Here is a 21,298-nt window from a genome sequence, read left to right as displayed (position 1 = left end):
TCTGGGTTAGTCTCACTATTTCCAAGAAGAGGGATGGTGTCAGTGGCTGGGAAATGGAGTCTGGTCAGGAAAACAATAGCTTCAATCTTGGTCCTGCTGAGATCAGTTGGTTAGACAGCTGGTTCGTGATGCAGAGCGAGGCCAACAGCGTGGGTTCAATTCCCATACCGGCTGAGGTTATTGATGAAGGCCCCGCCTTCTCAATCTTGCCCCTCACCTGAGGTGTGGTGCTCCTCAGGTTAAATCACCACCAATCAGTTCTCCCCCTGAAAGGGGAAAGCAACCTGGGACTATTGGCGACTTTACTTTACTTTTTATTTCATTGGAGGATGTATTTACTCATCATTGGGATGTTGGATAAGCAATGTGATCATTTTAGCAACACTGGAGGATTTGATGTGGTAGTGAGGTAGAGTTGGGTGTCATTAACATGCATGTGGAACTAATGCTGTGTTTTTGGATGACATGGGGCAGGTTGTAGATGAGAATTAGGTGCTGTTTAAGGATAGATCTATGGAAAGGCACCAGAGGTAATGGTGCGTGAACAGCAAAAGAGTGATACTGTGGGGATGATTTGATAGATGAGCATGGAACTAGCTGAGAGCAGTCCTGCTCTCCTGGACAACAGTGGATTTGGCAGAGGATGGTGTGGTCAACCCTGTCAAAGGCAGCAGACGGGTCAAGAAACGCAAGGAGGGAAAGTTTGCTTTTGTCCCAGTCACGTGAGGTGTCATTTGTGACATTAAGAGAAGCTGTTTCTGTACTGTGGCAGGGCAGAAACCTGGTTAGAGGGATTCAGACATTGAATTGTGAACTGCTGTCATCACCGTGATCATGGTGTTGGGTAGGAAATTCGACCCAGTGGCGATGAAATGATTTTCCTCCTTCATCCTCTGACCATCTTTAGGCTTCAAACATCCACTCCCCGGCACTTCATCAAAACTTCCTGTTGTATTATTTTCAAACACGGTGATTTCCTGCACTAATGGGTGCTGAAAATGTAACTATATTGTTCCAAACCATAATAGCTAAGGACAGGGAAAATGATTTAGCACATAATGATTATGTGCCAAAAGAATCTTTTAATACTCTGGGAAATGCTGTTAGCTTTATTTTCTGTGAATATTTCCAGTTGTAATTCATGAGGGTGGTAGGGATAAAACAAGTAATTTCAGGCCAGTGCCAGCCTCCCCGAACACGCCAAAAACGAGGGGCTTTTCACAGTAACTTCATTTGAAGCCTACTTGTGACAAGCGATTTTCTATTCATTTTCATTTCATTTTTCAGTGAGTCTCGCTTCACTAGTAGGAAAACTGATAGAAAAAATTCTGAGGGACAGAATTAACCTCCACTTGGGAAGGCAAAGATTAATCAAGGATAGTCCATGGGGCTTTGTCAGCGGGAGATCATGCCTGACAAAAACTTGCATCTCTTCCAGTTTGGTCCATTGCATTCGCTGCTCCCAGTGTGGTCTCCTCGGAGAGACCAAACGCAGATTGGGTGATCGCTTTGCTGAACATCTTCGGTCTGTGCGCATTCAGGACCCTGACCTTCCCGTTGCTTGCCATTTTAACAAAAGACCCTGCTCCCATGCCCACATGTCTGTTCTTAGCCTGCGGCAATGTTCCAGTGAAGCTCAACGCAAACTGGAGGAACAACATCTCATCTTCTGGTTAGGCTCGATACAGCCTTCCGGCCTGAACATCGAATTCAACAACTTCAGATGATTAGCTCTATCCCACCTCGACCCATTTGTTTTAATCCCATTTCATTTTAACTGTCTTTTACCATTCTCTCTTTCTTATCTTTCTTAATATATATTAACACCTCCCCCCCCCCCCCCCCCCCGCCATCTTATCCGCGTTTCCTTACTCTTTCTCCTCTTTGCTTCCCCCTCCCCCTCCCCCCACATCTACAGTTCACCCTCTGATGTTAGTTTCTCTGCTGTTTGACCTTTCACATCTTTTGTCCTCTCTGGGGACTGCCATTAACACTCTTTCCCCTTGGTTTCTGTGGCCATTAGCACCCGGTTTCCCTGGGTTTCTGTGGCTGTGACTCATCTTTCATTCTCACTTCACAGTATAAATATTTTCCACTTTCTCTGTCTGTTAGCTTTGATAAAGAGTCATCGGACTCGAAACGTTAGCTGTTTTCTCTCCCTGCAGATGCTGCCAGACTTGCTGAGATTTTCCAGCATTTTCTCTTTCGATCATGCCTTACAAAACAACAAAATAAATAATGTACATGAAACTATAAACATAGTGCAAAAGCCGTCTCCCTCCCTTACATGTCCCACCTTTATTAACCCCCTACTCTAAGCTAAACCAACCCCCCCCCCCCCCGATGATTAATTTTCTGTGAAGAAGTCGACGAACGGTTGCCACCTCCGGGCGAACCCTAACAGTGACCCTCTCAAGGCGAACTTGATTTTCTCCAAACAGAGAAAGCTAGCCATGCCAGAAGCCAGGTCTCCGACTTCGGGGGCTTTGAGTCCCCCCAAACTAATAGTATCCGTCTCTGGGCTACCAGGGAAGCAAAGGCCAGAACGTCTGCCTCTTTCTCCTCCTGGATTCCCGGGTCTTCCAACACCCCGTAAATCGCCTCCTCTGGACTCAGCGCCACCCTTGTTTTTAACACCGTGGACCTGACATCTGCAAACCCCTGCCAAAATCCCCTAAGCTTCGGACATGCCCAGAACATGTGGACATGGTTCGCTGGTCTTCCCGCACGTTTTGCACACCTGTCTTCCACCCCAAAGAATCTGCTCATCCCGGCCACTGTTATGTGACCTCAATGAACGACCTTAAATTGTATCAGGCTGGGCCTGGCACATGTTGTGGACGCGTTGACTCTACTCAACGCGTCCGCCCATATACTCTATCTCTCTATCTATCCGCCCTCTATCTCTCCTCCCAGCTCCTCCTCCCACTTGCGCTTCAGCTCCTCAGTCTGCGTGTCCTCTGACCTCATGAGCTACTTGTAAATGTCAGAGATGCTCCCTTCTCCTACCCACCCTCTGGAAACTACCCTGTCCTGAATCCCCCTTAGCGGTAGGAGCGGGAAGGTTGATACCTGTTTACGTAGGAAGTCCCGCACCTGCAGATACCTGAATACCTTTCCCCTCGCCAACCCAAACGTCTCCTCCAGTGCCCTCATACTCGGAAAGCTCCCAGCTGTAAATATATCCCCCATCCTCTCAATCCCTGCTCTCCGCCATATCCAGAACCCCCCCGTCCATATTTCCCGGGGACAAACCGGTGAGTATTACAAATTGGGGACCAGACCGACGCTTCCTCTGCTCCCACATGTCTCCTCCATTGCCCCCAGACTCTCAGGGCCGCCACCACCACGGGGCTGGTGGAGTACCGTGCCGGTACTCTAACCCTAACCTCTACCAGTGACTTCTTCCCATTGCTGTTTTTTACATCTCCACTCAAACTGAGGATAGGATCTTCCTGTCGTGCCAGCGGCAGGAATCGAGGGGGGTAGGACCACAAAAATTTCGAATGATGGCAAAAGCCAGTTTTCTGCCAGCAGAAAAATCAGTTGGAATTGGTGGATAGGATTTTCCGCTGCTCCATGTCAGGAACTGCATTTAAAAAAATTATCTTTATCAGTGTGACAAGTAGGCTTACATTAACACTGCAATGAAGTTACTGTGAAAAGCCCCTAGTCGCCACATTCCGGCTCCTGTTCGGGTCACAGAGGGAGAATTCAGAATGTCCAAATTACCTAACAGCATGTCTTTCGGGACTTGTGGGAGGAAACCGGAGCACCCGGAGGAAACCCACGCAGACACTGGGAGAACGTGCAGACTCCGCACAGACAGTGACCTAAGCCAGGAATCGAACCTGGGACCTTGGCGCTGTGGATCAACAGCGCTAACCACTGTGCTACCGTTCTGCATAAAGTGCAGTTGAGGATGATATCAGATCAGTCATAATCTCATTGAATCTCTCAGCAGACCTGAAGGACTGAATAGCGTCCCTCTGCTCCTATGTCTTATGGAAAGTCCGATAACAGATTCCAGGGCACCTGCCCCTTCCAATGGCATGGGGTCCAGTGCAGCGCTCTCTAATGATAGCACCCATGGCTCAATGGGTTTCACTGTCAGCCCTTAGTCAGAAGGTTGTGGATTCAATCCCCACTTTGGAGACTTGAGCATAAAATCTAGTCTGACAGTTCAGTGCAGTAGTGGGGGAGTGCTGCAGTGGTAGATGCGGCATCATCCGGATAAGGTACTTGACCAATGCTATGTCTACCTTCGAGATATGAAAGGGCCCAGGCTAGACTCCCTGGAATCCTGGCCAATGGGCGTGATCTGCTGACCACATTGCACCCAAACGGTGGCACGGCCGGTAGATGCCTCGTCTGGGATCGGCTTGCCACGTCGCGTGAGATCTAACGCGATTTTGCGAGATGTCGTGATGTGAATCCCACCCATTGTGGGCGGGAGCAGTATTTGACAAATCTGCATATAGAGCGAGTCAGCTAGTCTCACTCTAATATGCATTCGTCAAGGCCCTGGGATCTAACCCCTTTGCCTTGGACACCTCAGGTGCGTGCCGTTCAATGCTGGTCTCCACAAGCAGAGACAGACGGAACAGCACTTGGGGGGGTGGGCGAGGTGGTTTCCCTCTTGCAGGGCGGCACCCTGACACTACAGGTGCTACCTGGGAACCTTGACAATGTCAGTCTGGCACCCTGACAGTGCCACCTGGGTGCAAGCCTGGCACTTCCAAAGTGCCCAGGTGGCACTGCCACAGTGCCAGACTGGCATTTTTCCCGCACCGGGGATCGAGCCCAAGAGTGCCCTGCCATGTGAGGTGGGGGCAGGCCCTGAGGACCCCCTTATAGTTAAGTTGGGGCATTGGGGGGTTTTGGGGGTTGCATCGGGCCATCAAGAGAACGGGATGCTGTTTAAAAATGGCATCCTGATCACTTCCTGCACTGAGTTCCGCCGAGCAGACCTCCTCAGTGCAGGAAATGGGACTAAGTGCAGCCTTGGCGAGGCGTTCCCCACTGAGACCCTGGATTGCAACAAATAGATGGGATGGTGTTTCTCGTGCTGCTAACACTGGGAAACACCCAGCTACATGCGCTGTCACAGGACTCTGTCGCAATTTGGTTAGATCGAGCCCAGTGTTTATTGCTCAACCAAATGATCTCATTGCTGTTTGTGGGAACATACTGTGCTCAAATTGGCTGCCATAATTCCTAAATTACAACCTCAAATAGCACTTCATTAGTAACCATTAGTACCATGTTTACGCAAAGAGTGGTGAGGCCGTGGAATGCCCTACCTGCAACAGTAGTGAACTCGCCAACATTGAGGGCATTTAAAAGTTTATTGGATAAGCATATGGATGATAAGGGCATAGTGTAGGTTAGATGGCCTTTAGTTTTTTTCCATGTCGGTGCAACATCGAGGGCCGAAGGGCCTGTACTGCGCTGTATCGTTCTATGTTCTATGTTCTATGTACTAGCCTCCCCGGACAGGCACCAGAATGTGGCGACTAGGGGCTTTTCACAGTAACTTCATTGAAGCCTACTCGTGACAATAAGCCATTTTCATTTTTCATTTTTTCAAGGTCCTATCAAATCGGTAGTCTATGGTCTGATTCTTTTTACTTGCTTCCCCACTAACACCAGTCAGCTGATGACAGATTGGTGAAGAAACCGGTGTTAAGTACAGGGTTCAGGTGGAAGGGTCATGTTTATTTACAGTGTTAGCCCCTGGTGACTGGAAACATCATGACGTTGCTTATTTGATTCCACCTGTCCTATGATAGCGCCCTCTGACCTCCGCTTTATCTCACAAACTTCAAAGGAAAGCAGGTTGTTCGCACCCGTGTCAGCTGCAATGCCGGGGCATACCAATGTTTCATTCACGCAAAGACCACTGTTGGGAGAGGATGGGGAAGGGGATGTTAGGGTTGGTTCATTTCAGCTGCTCCTTATAAACCCTACCTGATTATTCTTTCAATCAAAGTCTCTCTAAAGATGAACATTTTACCTGAAAGGAGGGAGGAGAAAATTGGTCTTCAACCAAAGTGCTTGTTTGGGGTGGATAGGAGAGTGAGAAGAAACAAACTTTATACAAATCTAAAATGTGTATGAGAAGCCTGGCGTGTGCACTCGGGTTATTGCACAGTGGTTAGCACTGTTGCTTCACAGCGCCAGGGTCCCAGGTTCGATTCTCAGCTTGCGTCACTGTGCGGAGTCTGCGCGTTCTCCCCGTGTCTGCGTGGGTTTCCTCCGGGTGCTCCGGTTTCCTTCCACAAGTCCCGAAAGATGTGCTGTTGGGTGAATTGGACATTCTGAATTCTCCCTCTGTGTACCCAAACAGACACGGATGTGTGGCGACTAGCGGGCTTTTCACAGTAACTTCATTGTAGTGTTAATGTAAGCCTACTTGTGACACTAGTAAAGATTATTATTAAGGACATCTCTTTACAAGGGGCTGGTTTAGCACGGGGCTAAATCGCTGGCTTTGAAAGCAGACCAAGGCAGGCCAGCAGCACGGTTCGATTCCCGTACCAGCCTCCCCGAACAGGCGCCGGAATGTGGCGACTAGGGGCTTTTCACAGTAACTTCATTGAAGCCTACTTGTGACAATAAGCAGTTTTCATTTCATTTTTCACAAGGTATAGGAGGGAAAGCTCAGCTGTGGTTTTGCACAATGCCTTTGCAGATTATCAAACTGTTTGTTTTCACTGGAAGGAAAAAGTTGCTGTTGAGTTGCATGTTTTGATCTTGATCTTTCGACAGTCATTTGCTGAATTGCCTTTTCCCATTCCTATTGTTGACAGAAATATTGGCTGCAAAACCCACCTCGAGCTGCCGAGCGACAGCTCTGCACTTTTCTTTTAATGTGTCTGGGGTCACAGGCTGTGAAGACTGGAGTTTGAAAACATGTCACGGCCTGCGTGCAAGGCTGTCTAAACTGCGGGAGAAAAGGACGTGCGTGCGGGTTAATGTGTTGGGCAGGCTGGTTTAGCTCACAAGGCTAAATCGCTGGCTTTTAAAGCAGATCAAGCAGGCCAGCAGCACTGTTCAATTCCCGTACCCGCCTCCCCGGACAGGCGCCGGAATGTGGCGACTAGGGGCTTTTCACAGTAACTTCATTGAAGCCTACTCGTGACAATAAGTGATTTTCATTTCATTTCATTTTTTTCATTTCATGTGGACTGCGTTTGATGCAGTGTAGCGAGAGACAGACTTCCAACACTTGATGAGATGCAACTCGATTTTATTTAACATCTAAACTATTATACATGTTCAACTGTGGGTTGACACTGTGCTGACTTGACTGGAGACCTGAGGCTAGCCTGACCAGACTAACTGACTACCACATGGTGTTTGCACTGGCTGCTGCTCACGAGCTCTGACTGTCTCAGAGGCTGGATCCCGAGAGAGCGGGAAAACTGGTGTCCTCTGGCTTTATAGTGGTCGTGTCCTGTCTGGTGATTGGCTGCTGTGTTCTGTGTGTTTACCGGTCATCCTGTGCGTCAATTATATACTCCATTATATACATGGATGTATATTATGACACGGGTAACTTACATTTGGGGTAGAATTTTACGGTCTCTCGCTGGTGTGCTTGTAGGCTGGTGGGACCAGTAAAAGCATTTCCCAGTTGTCCTTCCTGCCACCATCCCGCCTGCCCCTGACCTGTCTGCATTTTTACTGGGGGGGTTGGTTGGGTTGGGGGGGGGGGTTGGGTTGGGTGGGGGGGGGGGTTGGGTGGGGGGGGGTTGGGTTGGGTGGGGGGGGGTTGGGTTGGGTGGGGGGGGTTGGGTTGGGTGGGGGGGGTGGTTGGGTTGGGTGGGGGGGGTTGGGTTGGGTGGGGGGGGGGTTGGGTTGGGTGGGGGGGGGTTGGGTTGGGTGGGGGGGGGGTTGGGTTGGGTGGGGGGGGGTTGGGTTGGGTGGGGGGGGGGTTGGGTTGGGGGTGGGGGGGGTTGGGTGGGGGGGGGTTGGGGGGGTTGGGTTGGGGGGGGGTTGGGTTGGAGGGGGTTGGAATAGGGGGGCAGGGGCTAGGGCGGCTCTTCTGGCGTCCCCTCAATTGAGGATTAAAGTGTGCAATTAAGGACCACTTCTTGCCCACTCTCAACTTTGAGGCTGGCAGGAGTTCAGCGGTGGTTAAAAGCCCAACAAGAAGAGGGAGGTTCCCTTTCCACCCCTCCACCCTCTAGCTCTGCCCCCCCCCCCCCCTTCCCCACCCTTCCAGGTGCTTCTTCTCTCCCTGACTCCATCAAGGCCCCTACCCTTTCCCCATCCTTCACAGGCCTCTCTTGCTTTCTCCACAAGGAGCACCCCAACACGTACCTGGTCCTGGACTTTGGCTTTTAAAACCTGGGGGCTTCTTGTCGTCCCAGTCCTGGCCACTGCTGGCGGTGGCGCTGCTGAGACTGCAGAGCTGCTGACCAATCAGATTGCCCGGCAGTGCCCTCAGGCTGGTGCTCTGACTGAGCCAGCAGCAGGATTATCGTCTCTACCCAAGTAAATGGCTGTGGGGCTGCCATGATTGGCAGAGATACGTTTCCTGCCAACCTTTCGGGTGGTGGGGTCTGAAACCCCGACATCCGAAGGATCTTGCACTTGGTCTTTTGTTCCTCCCAGTGACCATTTCTGGGAACAGTTCTCCCGTTGGGGATAAAGTGTTATGGCCTTTGTGAGGAAACCTAAACTCCAACCATTGAGGGTTACATTGGTGAGTGCCAGGAACATATGGCACTGAGCAACTGTTACAGCCAGTAATACGGGAACCATCCCCCCATAACATTTCCAACATGTATAGTTTGTGTCAGAGCGAGATGCACAGCATGTCCCTCTCAGACACACAGCATGCTTTCAATCAGGTGCACCTCACACCTCGCACGTGAAGTGCTAGAGAGACAAACATGAGGGACATTCAGACTATAACTGGAGTTATTGTACCAGAACAACGGGCATCGATGGATAAACTTTTGTTCCTCCGAAAAATAAGCCATTTCTAGATCAGGCTCGGCTAGGCTTTGTTCAGTCAGGAACCCAACAGGATGCTGAGTAAGGTGTTGGTGCTGAAGGGCATGTAATGACAATGTGCCAAATGTTATGTTTGTGTCTCAAAATTTAGGTGCATTGGATCAGTGCAGGGCTGCTGAGAGCCTGAAGAGGCAGAGACCAGGTTCTGTAACATGATACATTGCAGCTGCAGAATTATCTTTTTAGTTCACCTCGGCAGAACGGCAAGGATCATCATTCTTGCAGAGCAACGCAGGTGGCTGCGTGAAGCAAGGGGACAGCAACCTTTCAGCCTCAATTCCCATCCGTGAACACATTACGGCTCTTGTACGACTACTTAACCAAAACTAGGTGGGAATGTAAGTTGTGACGAGATGCAAAGAGACATCCAAGAGATTTAGACAGGCTGAGTGAGTGGGCAAGAACATAACATGGACTATAATGTGGGTTATTGTAAATGTGAAGTTATCCACTTTGGTAGGGAAAATAGAAAGTTAGATGGGGAGAGATTGGGGAGTGTTGATATCCAAAGGGACCTGGGTGTTCTTGTTCATAAGTTACTGAAAGTTAGAATGCAGGTGCAGCAAGAAAATAGGAAGGCAAATGGTACGTTGGCCTTTAGAACATAAAACATACAGTACAGAAGGAGGCCATTTGGCCCATCGAGTCTGCACCGACCCACTTAAGCCCCCATTTCCACCCTATCCCTGTAACCCAATAACCCCTCCTAACCTTTTTGGGCACTAAGGGCAATTTATCATGGCCAATCCACGCAACCTGCACGTCTTTGGACTGTGGGACGAAACCAGAGCACCCGGAGGAAACCCACGCAGACACTGGGAGAACGTGCAGACTCCACACAGACCGTGACCCAGCGGGGAATTGAACCTGGGACCCTGGCACTGTGAAGCCACAGTACTATCCACTTGTGCTACCATGCTGCCCAAGATCTTTATTGCAAGAGGGGTTGCGTTCAGTAGTAAAGACTTACTGCGATTGTATAGAGCCTTGTTGAGACCATACCTGGAGTATGGTGTACAGTTTTGGTCCACTTATCTTCGGGAGGATATACTTGCCATAGAGGGGATGCAACAAATGTTCATCAGATGAATGGCAGGATTGTCCTCTGAGGAGACTGGGCCTGTAGTCTCTGGAGTTTAGAAGAAGGTGATCTCTCAATTAAGCATTCAAAACTCTTAAAGGGATCGATAGGGTAGATGCAGGAAGGATGTTTCCCTGGCAGTGGGAGTCCTAAAACCAAGGGGCACTGTCTCAGAATACGAGGTAGGCCATTTAGGACTGTGATGAGGAGGAATTTCTTCACTCCGGGTGGCTGTGGATGCTCAATCATTGAGTACATGTGTCATGTGAATATCCCTTTAAGAAAAGTGTGCTTTATCAAATGGCTGCAGTGATGTCATTGTGTGGGTGGAGCTGGGCTCTGCTCTGCTTTTTACTCAGTAAGATAGGACATGACCAATGGGCAGTCAAGACACACCCAGAGGGGACACTACCACAAGGGGGCTACCCATATAAAAGGAGAGGGTACACATGCTCTTTCTCTTTCCATCAGTGACACTCCGAGAGACGGGGCAGATCAGGAAGCATCACACCCACCGCATTGCTCAGAGCAGACTGGTTAGTTAGATCGAGTTACTATAGTTAGATTAGCAGGAGAGTCAAACTCAAGTAGGAGAATTGTTAACTGTTCAATAAATGTGTTAAACCTATCTCCAAGTCTGAACCTTCCTTTGTCAGAGTATACATCAAGGAAGCAGCTTATGCTACATGACGAAGCATAACACAACACTGTATTCAAAGCAAGCGGATGTGTATTGATCTCTCTCTCTCTGCAATCTAAAGAATGTCTCCAGATCACTTGATGATTTCAAAGTAATACCTGTTTCTGTAGAGAATGCAAACCTACTGTCTTTGTTAAAAGGGTTTTTTGACTTATAGATGTTGTTTGGAAAGTTATTAAGGGTTATCTATAGAGTACTGTATCTTTTGGGGGGATTATCAGGGTTGGTAGTTAATAAGATGTTATTGTGTGTTTATAAAATGTTAACTGGATTCATAGAATAAACATTGTTTTTGTTTTAAAATACTTTTAGTTATCTCTTGCATCACACCTGTAAAGTGGGCCCTTGTGTTCCCCATAAACAAAATCTATTAAAAGCTGTGGATCAGGTGAACTCCATAATATACGTTGGTGTTCTCTAAACCTTGGCCCATAATACATGTAAGACAGAGATCAATAGATTGCTAGATATTAAAGATATCTAGACATATGGGGATAGTATGGGAAAAGGAGTTGAGGTAAAAGATCAGCCATAATCTAATTCAGTGGTGGAGCAGGCTCGAGGGGCTGAATGGTCTACTCCTCCTCCTATTTCTTATATTTCTATGTTCACTTAGTCTTTGGAAGATGAGGCTATACGGATGGTGAATATGTTATTCAAGACGCTTTCAAATTTTCGAGGAACAGTTTATGATCAATCACATACTTTATTTTATTTTGAGAAGGATTCTCAATGGAGCATTTATCACTTCCGCAGATATGAGCTGTTCCTGGCTGGTTAAACCCGTGTATGATAACACACACGCATGTGCGCACACGCATATACTCACACACACAACCCACAATGGTGACCACGCTTTACTAAATACGTTTTCACTCCAGTCACTAAATATTGTGCCACAGGTCAATAAGGACACAAAAAGTCAAGCAAAGCACTGGAATTCCTTTCGAGAGGGATAACATTGAAAAACAAAGCTGGTTCTTTAAGCTTGTATAGAACCTTGATTAGACCACACGTGGAGTGCTCAGTTCTGCTCTCCATTATTATATAGAGGAGACAGAGGCACGAGGGATGTTGCAAAAATATTTACATAGATGATATCAAAATGGGCAGTTTACAACCATCAGGGAAGATTGAAAAAGCTGGGGCTCTTTTCTTTAAAGAAAAAAAGAAGGCAAAGAGTGACCTAGAGTTTAAGATGTCCTCCAGAGAGGTGCAGAGAAAGTTTAAGAGGATGTTGCCTGGAATGAAAAATGTTAGCGACAAAGAAAGGTTGGATAGCCTGGGGTCATTTTCTTTGGAACAGCAGCACGGTAGCATTGTGGATAGCACAATTGCTTCACAGCTCCAGGGTCCCAGGTTCGATTCCGGCTTGGGTCACTGTTTGTGCGGAGTCTGCACATCCTCCCCGTGTCTGCGTGGGTTTCCTCCCACAGTCCAAAGATGTGCAGGTTAGGTGGACTGACCATGATAAATTGCCCTTAGTGTCCAAAATTGCCCTTAGTGTTGGGTGGGGTTACTGGGTTATGGGGTAGGGTGGAGGTGTTGACCTTGGGTAGGGTGCTCTTTCCAGGAGCCGGTGCAGACTCGATGGGCCGAATGGCCTCCATCTGCACTGTAAATTCTATGTTCAATCACCTTCCTATACTATTCTCAAACTCCTTAATTTGCTTCATATTTGCTTCTTAATTTGCTTCATACCCAAACATCTATTTTTCTCTGTTTGAATACTCAATGACTGAGTATGTACAGCTCTCTGGGTAGAGAATTTCAAAGATTTAGACCCTCTAAGTAAAGGAATTTCTCTTCATTTAAGCTCTGAATGACCAACCCTGAAAGGACCTCTAGTTTTAGACTCCCCAGCCATGGGGGTAAATCTTTCCAGTATCTACCTTGTCAGAATCTTTCACGGTTTTGTGTTGTAATGTCTCAATCTTCTAAATTCCCTGGGTGTGGGCCTAGTCTACTCAATCTTTTCTCATAGAATAATCATAGAATCCCTACTTTGCAGAAGGAGGCCATTCAGCCCATCCAGTCTGCACCGACCCTCCAAAAGAGCTCCCTACCCAGGCCTACACGGATTCACTGCAGTCGGGATTGGCACTCGAGAGCCTGACAAGGTGGAGTTGCATATACTCCCCACACATTCCCATTCCAGTCAAGAAGATGGCACCACGAAGAGTGGCCCTGAGGTTAACAGATCCAGAGTTGGAGATACTGTTGGATGCTGTGGAGGAAACGTGGGACACCCTGTTCCCCAGGGTGGGAACGAGGCTGCCACCCACGGCGACAACTGGGCCTGGGTGCAGATGGCAGAGGCGGTCAGCGCCATGGTCCCCACCAAAGAGCGGGCAGCAGTGCTGGAAAAGCTGCATGATCTCCTTAGCGCGGCCCGTGTGAGTCACCGCCAGCCTGGTTAGGTTGGGCAAAACCCCAGGCCTGACGTGGTGAGTCACCACCTCCGTGTCCCTGGCACCACCCCCGTCCCCGCCCCTCCAAAGGGCGTCCACACCCCGCCTACCGGCAGCCCCCTTGCACCTCACTCTGCACCATATGTCAACACTGTACCATGGCCGGGTGGCCCACACACGCAGACCAGCAGCTGCAGACCCACCGTGCGGCCTGCGTCTGAGTGTCTCACACTCTGCATCATCTATCACCCCAGGAGAAGGCAGTCCACAACCGCCAGGAGAGTGAAAAGACGAGGGGACCCGCTGAACCTGTGGCCCCTCACTGTCACGAAGCAGAGGTCGTGGAGCTGGTTGGCGGGATGGAGCGGGCAGCCGCAGAGGCACAGGTCAGCATGAGATAACTAAGTGAGTCCCCAATGCGTTGCGATGTCCCAATGACACATGAGTCACCCCCCCCCCCCCCCCCCCCCCCCCCCCCCCCCATACCACGCCTACCCGCGATCTCACCATGTGTCTTGATCTTGCAGGGCCACCACCAGATGATGCAAATCCAGCCGTAATCCCGCGACTCACCTGGTGACGAGGCGGGACCATCCTGGATTCCGGCTCCCCCAGCTGCAGCCCCGCGACACCCCGGAGCACCAGTCTGGGTTTACACCAACTTCTGTCGCGTCCACGACGCCATCGAGGTGCCAGAGCCTGCCGCTCCATTGGGCACCTGCCGCTGACCTCAATTTTCAGCTAACGCCCTAAAGGGACTTCTAGTTTTGGACTCCCTAGCCCGGGGGCAAATCATTCCAATATCTACCTTGTCAGAACCCTTATATGTTTAATGTTTTAATGTCTCAATCTTCTAAATTCTCGGGGTGTGGGCTCAGTCGACTCAATCTCTCCTCATAGAAGGAGGCCATTCAACCCATTGAGTGAACACCCACTGTGCTGTTAGGGTGCAACTTCCAGGATTTTGACCCAACGACAGTGAAGTAACGGCGATATATTTCCAAGTCAGGATGGTGAGTGACTTGGAGGGGAACCTCCAGGTGGTGGGGTTCCCAGGTATCTGCTGCTTTTGTCCTTCTAGATGGTAGTGGTTGTGGGTCTGGAACGTGCTGTCTAAAGAACTTGGCGAGTTCCCGCAGTGTATCTTGTAGATGGTCCACATTCCCCCTACCTATACCCACAATCCTGTAACTCCTTCTAACCTTGGTCACCAAGGGGCAATTTAGCACAGCTAATCCACCTAACCTGCACATCTTTGGACTGAGGGGAAACTGGAGCACCCTGTGGAAACCCATGCAGAAACGGTGAAAGTGTAAACACCACACAGTCACCCAAGATTGGAATTAAATCTGGGTCCCTGGCCCTGTGAGGCAGCAGTGCTCAGTCTCACCCCTGGAACCAGTCAAGCGCTGCATCTAAATGATAACAGAGGGTACTGTCGAGCAGAAACTGAATTGGACCAGCCATATAGATACTGTAGTTACAAAAGCAGGTTGGTCGCTGGGAAAACTGCGGAGAGTAACTCACCTCCTGAACCCCCCCCCCCCCACCCCCCCCCCCCCCCCCCCCCCCCCCCCCACCCCCCACCACCACACCACCCCCCCCCAGCCCAAGCTTGTCCACCACTTCAAGTCAGGAGTATGATGGAATACAGCTGCATTCACGCCGGCGCACCAGTCCGGCTCAACACCAACCTCTTGTCACTGCTGTCACATCTACGCCGCCATCGAGGTGCCAGAGCCTGCCGTTCCTTTGGGCACCTTGGCCCTGACCTCAAATTTTCGGCTGACGCCCTATTGTCTGCCTGTTCCCGATTCGCAATACTGGCGTCGCTGGACAGAGAATCCCACCCTCTGTATCTAACAGATACAGATTATGACACTGAACCAGGCAAGGGATATTAGGTCAGAAGATCAAAAGCTTGGTCAAAGACGTAAGTTTCCAGGAGTGTCTGAAGAAGGTGGAGAGGCGGAGAGGGGCAGGGAGAGAATTCCAGAGTTTGAGACCTGGACCACTGAAAATGAAATTTTTTAGAACAGTACAGCACAGAACAGGCCCTTCGGCCCTCAATGTTGTGCCGAGCCATGATCACTCTACTCAAACCCACGTATCCACCCTATACCCGTAACCCAACAACCCCCCCTTAACCTTACTTTTTGTAGGACACTACGGGCAATTTAGCATGGCCAATCCACCTAACCCGCACATCTTTGGACTGTGGGAGGAAACCGGAGCACCCGGAGGAAACCCACGCACACAGGGGGAGGATGTGCAGACTCCACACAGACAGTGACCCAGCCGGGAATCGAACCTGGGACCCTGGAGCTGTGAAGCATTTATGCTAACCACCTATAAATGAAATGAAATGAAAATCGCTTACTGTGAAAAGCCCCTAGTCGCCACATTCCGGCGCCTGTTCGGGGAGGCTGGTACGGGAATCGAACCGTGCTGCTGGCCTGCCTTGGTCTGCTTTAAAAGCCAGCGATTTAGCCCTGTGTGCTAAATCAGCCCCTGAAGGAATATTCACCAATGATGGAGCAATGAAAATTGGGAAACCTGAATTAGAGGTGCAGAAATCAGAGGCTCATAGGGCTGGGGGAGATTACGAAGATGGGAAAGGGCAATGCCATGGAGGGAATTGAAAGCAAGGTTGAGATTTAAAATCCAGTTCTTTGACTGGGAACTGATGTAGGTCAGTGCGCATTGGGTGAATGGGACTTGCTGAAGGTTAACACATGGGCAGCCGAATTATGGATGGCCTCAAGTTTAGGAAAGGTACAATGTGGGAGACCAGCCAGGGATACATTGGAATAGTCAAGTCTAAATATGACACCTAGGTTGTGAACAGACTGGCTTAATGTCAGACTGTTGCCAGGGAGTCAGTATCGAGCACAATGTAATTGGGAGACCCTTTTTATGCAAACATGAAAAAGGAGCAGAAGAACGACATTCTTTAAGGATCTCAGAATTCATAGGTCGAAGGCGGTGTGCTGAGCTCTCTATTAGCTCCAGGAATAGCCACCGTTGTACAACAAAGGCATTACGCAGAAATAGGTCATTGCCTCAAGTTAATTCCGTCATTCAGCTAGACCATTGCTGATCTTCACCTCAACTCTATTAATCTTGCTTTGCTCCATATCATTCATGCTCCTTTTGAACAAAAGTGTATCCATATTGGTCTTAAAAACACTAATTTACCCCCAATACCTGCAGCCTTTTATGGCAGAGAGGGTTTCAGATTTCCACTTTTGCTAAATTGCCTTGCTCCAATTTTAAGCTGGCGCTAACGACAACAATCTGTCCCTCAATGCCAGCAAAACTAAAAAGCTGGTCATTGACTTCAGGAAGCAAAGTGCTGTACACACCCCTGTCAGCATCAACGGGGCCGAGGTGGAGACTGTTCAAATTCCTAGGGGTGCACTTCTCCACAAATCTGTCCTGGTCCAACCACATCGACGTTACGACTAAGAAAGCACAACAGCGCGTATACTTCCTCAGGAAACTAAAGAAATTTAGCATGCCCACACTGACTCTTACCAACTTTTACAGATGCACCATAGAAAGCATCCTATCTGGCTGCATCACAGCCTGGTATGGCAACTGCTCGGCCCAGGACCGCAAGGAACTTCAGAGAGTTGTGAACACAGCTCAGTCCATTACACAAACCTGCCTCCCATCCATTGACTCCATCTACACCTCCCGCTGCCTGGGGAAAGCGGGCAGCATAATCAAAGACCCCACCCACCCGGCTTACTCACTCGTCCAACTTCTTCCATTGGGCAGGAGATACGAAAGTCTGAGAACATGCACTAGCAGGTTCAAAAACAGCTTCTTCCCCGTTGTTACCAGACTCCTGAATTACTCTCTTAGAACATAGAACAGTCCAGCACAGAACAGGCCCTTCGGCCCTCGATGTTGTGCCGAGCAATGATCACCCTACTCAAACCCACGTATCCACCCTATACCCGTAACCCAACAACCCCCCCTTAACCTTACTTTTTTTTAGGACACTACGGGCAATTTAGCATGGCCAATCCACCTAACCCGCACATCTTTGGACTGTGGGAGGAAACCGGAGCACCCGGAGGAAACCCACGCACACACGTGGGTTTATGGACTGATCTGATTAATACTACACTCCTGTATGCTTCACCCAATGCCGGTGTCTATGTATTTACATTGTGTACCTTGTGTTGCCCTATTATGTATTTTCTTTTCTTTTAATGTACTAATTGATATGTTTGAGCTGCTCGCAAAAAAACTACTTTTTGCTGTATCTCGGTACAGGTGACAATAAACAAATCCAATTAAATCCAATCTTATCCTTGATTTCTCCACCAAAGTAAATAGTTTCTCTCTATCATATCCTTTCATTATTTTAATGGCCTCGGTAGGGAATCCTCCGCCTTCTAAAAAAGGAAGACAAATCTAGTTTATGCAACTTATAATTTAGTCCTAATAGAAAATTGCCAAAGTAAAAACATCCTTTAGAGCTGCCAGCTTTGCCATCAGAAGAGAAAAGTGGATGTGTCAGAATTGAAGTAGGGAGGGTGACGGCATATTGCCTTCAATGCTGGTGCATCCCTGAATTAAAGAAAACTTAATTGAAAACAGGAACTAATGTCTGCAAATCATCATCAAATACTGGAACAATTAGAGAAATGGACTTTCAGCTTCCCAATCTGATCCTTGCCACCAGTTCACACATCTCCTAATTGCTCGGTCTAACCCTATTCTCACTATTGCAAGTGCCAGTGTTGGTGTGAGTACATGCTTCTCTTTCACAGCTGTTTTGAGCAGGCAACAACCTCTCCTGTTTACAAAGAAACTTCTGCCAAATGGGCACACATCACTCTTTTCAAGATGAAGATAAAGTGCCAAGTGTTTGTTTATTTGGCCTACACTTTCCCCTCTGACAGCCCGCCCCTCACAAGCACACATTCACAGCCTGGATGAGATCAAGACAACTCGGCCTCTCTAATGACACTCTAGTCAATTGCCCGTGTGTATGTTGTCAGAGAAAAAAAACAAATCCTGAGGTAAATCTCTTTTCTGGGAAGACAGAATCTGTCTGGAATCAGTGAATCTATCCTTCTGCCTGAATAGCCAACTCCTCGAGCAGTTTTTTACTTTAAAGGGTTGAATTATCCAACTTAAATAGACCAAGCAAAGTAAGAATTCAGTGTTTGAAAACAAGAAATCTAGAGTCATAAAAAAGACCCTTCAGCCCATTGCGTCTGTGCAGGTCAAAAACAACCACTTAACTGTTCTAATCCCATTTTCCAGCACTTGGCCCACAGCTTCGTGTGCCTTGGCATCGCAAGGGCACATCTAAATGCTTCTTAAATGTAATGAGGATTTCTGCCTCCACCGCCCATTCGGGCAGAGAGTTCCACACACTGGATGAAAGGTATTTCCTTACAACCCCTCTAAAATTCTTGCCCCCTATTTTAAATCTATACCTCCTGGCCATTGATGCCTCCACCGTGGGGAAAGGTTTCTTCTTGTCTACGCTATCTGTGTCCCTCATAATTTTACACATTTTAATCACCCCCCCACCCCCGCCCCAGTTTCCTCTGCTCCAAGGAACAAGGAAAACAACCCCAGTCTACCCAATTTCTCTTCATAACTAACACTCTCCAGCCCAGGCAACATATTGGGAAATCTCCTCTGCACCCTTTTTAGTGTTATCACATCCCTCCTACAATACTCCGACGATGCACAATACTATAGCTGTGGCCTAATCAATGTTTTATACAGTTGCAGCATAACCTCCAAGCTCTTAAACTCTATGCCTCGGCGAATAAAGGCAAGTATTCCTTCTTTTTTTTTAAATATAATTTTTATTGGAATTTTTTACAGAAAATATAAAACATAACGATAAACAATGAAATGCAACAAAATAACCCATAATAACTGTACCACCCCCAGACCGTATCGATGCATGTATCCCATCCCCCACCCCCCCCAACCCCAATGAACAACAAAAGAACTTAAAAATAAATTTAAATTAAATAAACAAACATAGTCATCGTCCGCCCCCACCCCCCACCTTTTCCCTCCCCCCTCCCCCCCCCCGGGTTGCTGCTGCTACTGTCCCCGTACCCTATCGTTGAGCCAGAAAGTCGAGAAAAGGTTGCCACCGCCTAAAGAACCCTTGTACCGACCCTCTCAGGGCGAATTTGACCTTCTCTAGCTTAATGAAACCCGCCATGTCATTGATCCAGGTCTCCACGCTTGGGGGCCTCGCATCCTTCCATTGTAGCAAGATCCTTCGCCGGGCTACTAGGGACGCAAAGGCCAGCACACCGGCCTCTTTCGCCTCCTGCACTCCCGGCTCCACCCCAACCCCAAAGATCGCGAGTCCCCATCCTGGCTTGACCCTGGATCCCACCACCCTCGACACCGTCCTCGCCACCCCCTTCCAGAACTCCTCCAGCGCCGGGCATGCCCAGAACATATGGGCATGGTTCGCTGGACTCCCCGAGCACCTGACACACCTGTCTTCACCCCCAAAGAACCTACTCATCCTTGTCCCAGTCATGTGGGCCCGGTGCAGCACCTTGAATTGGATGAGGCTAAGCCGCGCACACGAGGAGGAAGAATTAACCCTCTCCAGGGCATCAGCCCATGTCCCGTCTTCGATCTGTTCCCCCAGTTCCCCCTCCCACTTAGCTTTCAGCTCCTCTACTGACGCCTCCTCCGCCTCCTGCATAACCTTGTAGATATCACATATCTTCCCCTCTCCGACCCAGACCCCCGAAAGCACCCTGTGCAAGTATGCCTTCTTAACCACTGTATTTACCTGCTCTGTCCTCTTAAGGACCAGTGTACTTGCACACCAAGGCCCCGCTGATCATTGGTGCTTCCCAGAATCCTGCCATTTATCATGTATTGCCTTGCTTTGTTTTTCCTGCTCAAGTGCATCACCTCATATTTATCCGGATTGAATTCCATTTGCCACTGATCAGCCCATCTGACCAGCCCATTACATCCTCCTGTAATCTAAGACTATCCTCCTCACTATTTGCCACCCCCCCAATTTTTATATCATCCACAAACAGCAAGGGCCCCAACACTGAGCCCTGCGGGAACCCACTGGACAAAGACCTCCAGTCAGAAAAACACCCCTCTAACATCAAATTTCTTTGGATCCCATGGGCTCTTACCTTCGCTATGGGGGAGGTGTTTTCAGAACCCCAAAATGTATCATGGAGTTGATCCAACCCCCGCCTTTAATGGATTGTTGCTTTTGAAGCACACGGCTTGTTCCCCAGGTGTAGTATTACAATTATGGACACGTGGTTTTAAAACAAAACAATGTTTATTCCATGAACTCAAATTAACCTTCTAAATAAACATTGGATCTCTTAACACCCCTTACTTCAAAATTAACCCCGAAAATAATACAACACTACCCAATCCTGCAAACTGTTCCTTTACACATCCAAAAGACTTAACAAATCCTTCAAACAGAAGCACGTTAGATTTATATTCAATACTGAGACCTTTTTACAATTCCGATTTCACCAAAGGTTAAGAGATAGTCCTTCATGGCAGAGATCACCAGCAATACAGCTCATAGCCACACCCAAGCTTTCTTCAAACTGAAACTAAAAACTCCCAAAAAGCAGAAGTGAGCTCAGCTCCCCCCCGTGACATCACTTCAGGAATATGATCAGCCTCATTTCTTAAAGGTACATTTCTTAAACATCCAATTCTTAAAGGCACTCTCACATGACACCTTCGCTATCAGTCTCCCTCATGAAACCTTATCAAAAGCCTGCTTGAAGTCTCAAGTAGACTACGTCAAATACATTGCCCACATCTACACACCTGGTCACCTCTTTGAAAAATTCAATCAACTTGGTCAAACATGACCCCCCCCCCCCTTAACAAAACTGTTGAAAAAAAGTATTATGGACAATGGCTCCTACTTCACATGTTATCGGGAATGGAAGTCCCTATGTGTATTACAATGAATAACAGACACTGTGAAATAAGAGCAAAACCGAAGAGAATATTAGGCCCTGTGTCCGGTAGGAAACATTCTGGCATAGATAATACACATGAATGACA

General features: G+C 48.5%; 1 protein-coding gene across 3 annotated transcripts in view; it reads left to right on the top strand.

The window, feature by feature from the left end:
- The window catches only part of LOC119963817 (sideroflexin-5-like), a 277,217-nt gene that overhangs the window by 39,136 nt on the left and 216,783 nt on the right, over positions 1 to 21,298 (top strand). The gene's annotated exons all lie outside the window — the stretch shown is intronic.

This window comes from Scyliorhinus canicula, chromosome 3 (assembly GCF_902713615.1).
Source record: "Scyliorhinus canicula chromosome 3, sScyCan1.1, whole genome shotgun sequence".
Lineage (NCBI taxonomy): Eukaryota > Metazoa > Chordata > Chondrichthyes > Carcharhiniformes > Scyliorhinidae > Scyliorhinus > Scyliorhinus canicula.
Note: the sequence above shows the minus strand (reverse complement) of the source record. Positions and strands in the feature narration are given on the sequence as shown.